This window comes from Cryptotermes secundus, unplaced genomic scaffold (genome assembly GCF_002891405.2).
Source record: "Cryptotermes secundus unplaced genomic scaffold, Csec_1.0 scaffold159, whole genome shotgun sequence".
Lineage (NCBI taxonomy): Eukaryota > Metazoa > Arthropoda > Insecta > Blattodea > Kalotermitidae > Cryptotermes > Cryptotermes secundus.
Genome location: NW_019725416.1, coordinates 1,979,378 through 1,985,966, shown reverse-complemented (window position 1 = coordinate 1,985,966; position 6,589 = coordinate 1,979,378). Strand labels below are relative to the sequence as shown.

General features: G+C 38.6%; 1 protein-coding gene across 1 annotated transcript in view; it reads left to right on the top strand.

The window, feature by feature from the left end:
* The first annotated feature begins 296 nt into the window (after window positions 1-296).
* LOC111863316 (papilin) overlaps window positions 297-6,589 on the top strand; it is a 343,489-nt gene continuing 337,196 nt past the window's right edge. Inside the window, exons 1-2 of the mRNA XM_033751010.1 lie at window positions 297-377; window positions 4,060-4,122. The gene's annotated coding sequence lies outside the window, so the exon portion shown is untranslated. The remainder of the gene's footprint in view (window positions 378-4,059; window positions 4,123-6,589) is intronic.

The following is a 6,589-nucleotide window of genomic DNA, read 5'->3' as shown; positions in this document are numbered from 1 at the left end:
CAATTTGGTAGCATGTAACCACGGATCATTCTTTAACGAGTATGATACCTGTATTAGCATTTTTATTTCTACGAACCCTTCTCTAGTATATGTCCCTATGCTTTATATTTAGTAAAACATGACATGTGCAACCATCTTGTATCTGCATCTTCTTTAACAGCTCCATTAATTAGGGCGGTAGAACGGATTGTTTTACAGCAGTTGCCGCTGGAGGGTGTGAAATGTCTACAGGAAAACCCATCAATGGTTACGGAGTGAAGGATTACTATCGATAGTGGGGAACGTATGAATGTAACACGAGAAGTAACATCGTTATCATGATAACAGGAAAGAGTGATTATTCAGCGTTCGAAATGGAAACTGAATGCAGTAATGCTGTAAGTAAGACTTGCTGTCTGTTTTGTACTGAGAGTGTTTGCGGGTGACACCTGTTGCTGTAACACGGATGATCTGACATGAAACTTAGGAACAAATCGTGTAAATTTAGCATGCGAGATGTATTATGGGATGTGTTATCGTAGAGTCCCAGACCACATGTCGCCACATGCAAGAATACAGTAATATTCATAATCACCGCTGTTACATAAAAACGCGAAAATGTTCGTTACTACTGAAGAGACATATCTTTGCGATACATTAACCATTTTGGCTCATTAATTCAGAATGATTTATGTTAGGGCTAACAACATTAAAATAGGACCGAAATTTGTTAGCACCCTGGTTAGTAGGATTGGGTAATTGTAGTTTGTGTTAAGACTAGTAACTATGCAGATTTCAAGTTTGTTGCCGTCTCATATCTTAAAATTGTCCTAACGCACCCACTTGAGTTACAGAGAATAACTCCATAAAACAGAGTCACGTATTTCATGGAGTTATGTGCTAGGTGCTCCATCACATCTCATAATTCCTAATTTGAAAATCCTGATAGACCTAATACGTGTTGTTATGCAGATTTCTTAAGCCTTTTGCGACTTACTGATGCTCACATCCACATCAGCACCGTATCAAAGAAGCCGACTCAGCGGTAGTGCTCCTGACTTTTATTCCGGAGTGTCTGGTTCGAATTTTGGCCTGGACACCGACTCTCCTGACAGATATTCCATAGTTTTGTTCAAACTCTGCAGACAACTGCCAGAGTACTACCCCACTTTGACAACGACAGCTTACCTCCACATCTTCAGCAGTCACACTACAATTAAATGCTACTTAGGCGTAATCTGAGATGAGACTGTAGTTAAATAATCCACAAATAAATTCTCAGCATCGTGCTTTCAAATACTCTCAGTCTTTATTCTTCCGTTAATATGCGAAACCAAGTTTTACAACTATTTAAAACAACAGGCAGAATCATAGTTTTCCTGTTCTTACCTTTACGTTTTTAGACAGCACACGAGAACCCAAAAGATTCAGAACATGACAGTAATAAGCATTCCCAAAGTTTTATCTTTTATTTTTTTTTTTCGTGTATTTAATTTTACTGGGTTTGAGGTTCTGAGAGTGCTATCACCATTCGCATATACATAACATTAGATCGTACTGACTTTTCAAAACGTCGTGGACACAACTATACGTGTATTTTAAATACTTTGTGAGAATTTAGTGACACCCTGCTGGAGTCGCGACCCACAGGCTGAAAACTCTTATGCTGCAGTTTTAAATGAAACATTAATTAACAATGAGGAATAGAGATAATGCCGTTGTACGTGCTATTGGAAGGTATTGAAATAAGTTTAGTTGTGCCAGTGAAAAAACATTGCTTTATTCCCTATCATAAATAGTACTCAAATAAGTAGGGAATTTGTTTAATATTTTCCACACTTGCATTGGCATACTATGTGAACACGCATGTATTGTATGATATCAGTGATACGAATATAAATTGCTAGTATCTTTCCTCGTCCCTTCTGGGAAAGTGTCGCACGTCGGCTTCCCTTCATCTCCATGCTTAGTTGTTCACGTTGTTAACACGTCCTCTGAACAGCCGTGGGACAGTGGCGATGCAACAGTTCGCTCGAACCTGCGGTGCTTGGGGAATTCTTGGATTCCTAGTCTATGTATCACGCTGTGCAGCTGTGTGTTAATAGCATCTAATAAGAATTTATTCTTTAGCTGTTTAGTGATAATACATTAGTTAACAGAGGACATCTTCGAATGTAGCGACTAACATATGGAGCAATTACTTCTTGAGAAGCTAATAATTATTTATCTAGTCAAAAGTTCCCAGAATTTTATGGAACCCATTTTCACAAGAACCCGCCATTGGTCCCTATCGTGAAAAAAAATAATCCAGTCCACACTCTCCCAGCTTATTACTTTAAGATACGTTTAATTATTATCCTGTAAGGTAAAGTTGTCCCTCTGCTCAACTAATGAAGCAGTACGCCTTGAAGGCGTATGGGGTAGTGTATGTATAGATCCACGTTTTCTTGACCTCGGCACTAGCTGGAGGTGAATGGTCAGCTTCACGCCCCTGCTGCTTTACCCCGGGGAAAGAGCCCCCTATACCCATTGGATAGGAGATTGGGTGTACCCCAGAGCCGGTCTAGACGAATTGGAGAAGAGAAAATTCTCGACCTTACCGGGACTCGGGACTCCTATCCCTCAGTCGTTCAGCCCGTAGCCAGTCGTTACACCGACTAGGTTATCTTGGCTGCTAAAGAGGCTCCTTTTATTACTATCTTGTAGGCCCAGTAACGTAAAACTGGTCACCGTCGCTTTTTTCCATATGTATACCTATCATAATTCTGTTTCATTCGGCGTTATATAACCTCTGAAACTGGAACATCACCGTTAAATAACTTAGGACTGCATTAATGCCGAAAGGGATTTGTGTCATTGGTATGAACATTGAGTTCTGAAGTATTCAGCGAGGTCAGGTGCGTGTACAGTTGCAGGATGTTGTGAATATGGTCATGAATCTTCAGATTCCATGTCATGACTCTTGAGAAAATATCATCTTCTCAAGAAACGATCTTTTCCATGGAGTTCAGTTAGTTAATCCCGAAGTACGCCGAAAGGCATGATTGTAGTGTTATTCATAGTACAACACAGGATTTTCCTTCGAAGAGACGAGAAGGACTAAGAGAAAGCATAAAAGTCTGTTCCGATGTGTATGGAAAACTTATGCTCGGTAATAGAAATACACACGATTGGTGCTAAGATGTATAATACAGCTCTTCTTCCTACACTGTTGTTTACACTTCATAATCGAACACGACTGCAGTGTTCTGTTACATGACAGAGCTCAAATTTGTTTTGTACTTAGACCTACCGAAGAATATAGACCCCACTCGTCGTTACAGGAGACATTTTGAGCCGTTACACTTAATAATACGTGAATGAGCAGTAAGGTACCTTACTGTAACTTAAGGTACTTACAGTAAGTATGTATGTATGTACAAGTATGTATGAAGGGGTAGGCCTGCTCAGCCCTTGCACTTAGACCTCAGTGGTCCATTGTGCTTCCGCTTTTTTAATTATTCCCTCAGCAACCCCACGCTTCGGATGAAGCGCAGGACTTTGGACGTGGGGGCGTCGAAATAGTCACTTGGTTCCATAAAATACTGACCCATACTTACAGTACGTAAGTTCAGTGCCTAGGATTTAGCGTGGAAAGTGTTCACATATCCCCGAGTGTCGGCCAGTAACATACGTAATACAAGTCTACTTCAAAACGTTATATTTGCTTCAAATTAGAATTTAAGTTGTGCCCATATTGCGCAGAAATGTGCTTAGAATTCAAATTCAGATAATTAAATAACTGTGACATCATATTATGTTAGAAAATGAGGTGACTGAATTGGTACAGTTTTAAATTTTATTCGGGATATACCTGCCTCGAATTTTGGTTTGTACATAAAATGTTATGGCTTATTTATGACTTTTAGTAGTTCTTTTCAGTTCCTTCAGACTACTTCCTGGACAGTGCTATGAAATAGGGCACGACAGGTGCCTTTCAACCCCTTTCAAATTCGTCGAATACAAGCTTCGTCTCATATTATTCAATGCAAAATAACCTAAGATGTATCCTCACTTTCTTAAATGTGACTTTTGTTGTAGGTTTGCTCTGAAATTAAATGTGAGTGGCGAACAAGGACCATAGAATCAGGAAGACACCGAAAGGTAATACTTTCTTAAATATTTAATTCCTAAGCGTCGATGTCACATAACCTCAAAAAGTGACGTAATATCGTTAAATTAAATAAATTTGGTAATAGTGCCTAATTTAGGTATTTATATGGAAGCATTTTTGTTTAAATGGATCCAAATATGAAACTACTTTTGAGATGTATGTAAAAAATGGCAGGAGAATGTGTGAAAGACGCGTGACTTGGATGGAATCTTTGGAGCGACAGAGAACACGTTAAGGAAACAGCCCATTAAGAAAACCTGCACGTGAGTGGGCTGGCAATATTAAAATAGACCTTGAACAAATTAAGCTGGCTCTATGTGAAAAGGAATCAATGGCAGGCTTTTGTGAAAATGAGAATGGATTTTCTTGTTTCATAAAATGCAGTTGTTAGCTTCTCAAAACGGAGCTATGTTACTTCTTTCTTTTATGTGTATGTGGACCACCTCTGTGGTCTAGTGGTCACAGTTCCTGGCTACAGATCCAGAGTTCCGAGTTCGATTCCCGGCTATACCAGATTTTCTGAGAAGTAGTGGGTCTGGAACGGGGTCCACTCAGCCTCGTGAGGATAATTGAGGAGCTATTTCATGGAAATAGCGACTCCGGTCTAGAAAACTGAAATTAACAGCCGTGGGATCCGTTGCACTGACCACGCGACGCTCTCTATCTGCTAAAGTTGGCACTAACTTCGCCGACAAGCGGCAGTCGCTCGTTCGGTATAGTTCGCTTGCGGACTACAGGCCAAGGAGTGTGTTTGTTATTTTTATGTGTATGTGCTGACTGTGCGTTTGCTTATCCCTTCCATCAATATTTGAATGCCTGGGCCAATCTTTATGAAACTTGGTATGTATGTCATGGCACCTGAGTCCATCTCAGCGGCGTACTTCATAAATCCCTCTTATTGGCCTATGTGTCGGTATGTGAATCCTGCTATCGTTGCTAGGTAACGGCTCGGTAAAGAAAAAAAGCTACCGCTTAAATGAATACAGAAATAATAATAGAAGAACTGTTGAATACGTAGTTTTCTATGTGATCCGTTTCCTATCAAAGAAATGTAGGCGACTGGGTATAAAACATGTGTTTTATTTTGCTCCACAGCTTTTGGTCGGGACACATTTTGTTCCGATAAATATTTAACAAGTTACACTCCAATTGTGCACAGGAACACACGTAGAGCGTCATGTAAAACGTCAGATTGTAACTAAAGTTTGTCGAAACAAACAAATTTTTAATATAATCCAACATTAAATAAAATTTTTCGAAACATTCCAACTCCCCTATATTTATTTTATTTTAAATCCTTTCAGCGTGTCTCGAGCTGTTATATTCAAATAGGCGGGCGGACATGGGGAAGTTATGAGGTGAATTTTTATGACTTTTCTTTGCGAGCGCACCAAGGATAAATTAATTGGATATTGCGTTTTAATATCAGAAGCAGCAAGTATTTTAGCGATGTGAAGTTGTGGCACATATTTATGTGCCATGCAGATAGTAAAGCTTCCTGACATATGCTTTGCTGCTGTTTGTATTCAGAGTTTCTATAATTAATTACGTGTCAAGTGTAAGAGAGTTAAAGAGCCATCTGACTGTACAAATGAATACATATGACCTCTAATTGGTTTATTTACGATCTCCCTTCGAATCGTTTTAATGTCTTATATGAATATTTTCATTATTATTGAAGTTAAGTAGCCCTACTTCATTTTAAAATTGCAGGATTTTGAAAGTTTATATGGTGTACAGTTGTTTAACAAATGTAGTGGAAAAGCAGGATATTCATTCAAGGGCGTTCAATGCTTACTTTCCTTCAAACATTTTAGTTTAGGTTCTATAGTAGAGCTAGTAAGAACAATACATTAAAAATTATATTATTTAGTGATCTGTCCGTACATAATTTTCACTAGTATCCTACATACGTGTAGTCTGAATACTAAAAGTCTGTTTGAAACCCCTAGGTGTTCGTAATTTTTGACATGTGAAGAGCATTTCGGATATAATTTAGCGATATGTTTATGGTGCAGTATATCTCTAAATAAAATTGCATATAGCTGCTTTTCGTACCTCATTAGTTGTTGTCATGTTGTTTTATTTTATGTCATGAATTATAATAACAAAAGTTATATTCCTTTTATTAAATCCGTTGGGTCCCTTACCCTATGCTTATCGGGAGGTACTTTCTCCATGCCTGATTTCGAGGGGTTACATGTTCAACCCCCTTTTAAATGAATATGACCAAAAATTAAAATGTGTATTTCTTATACATCTTAATTAAAAAATATATTCAATATGTATAATATAAACTTCGTCGTAAATGTAACACTTTATTGTAGTTCTTGTCCCCCTTCTTTTACACTACATGTTTCGGCCGCAACCGGCCATCATCAGGAGCAAACGTATTAAAGAAAAGCAGTGACACGCACACAGAGAACCTGCACAAAATAAGACGCGAGTTGTGCTTAA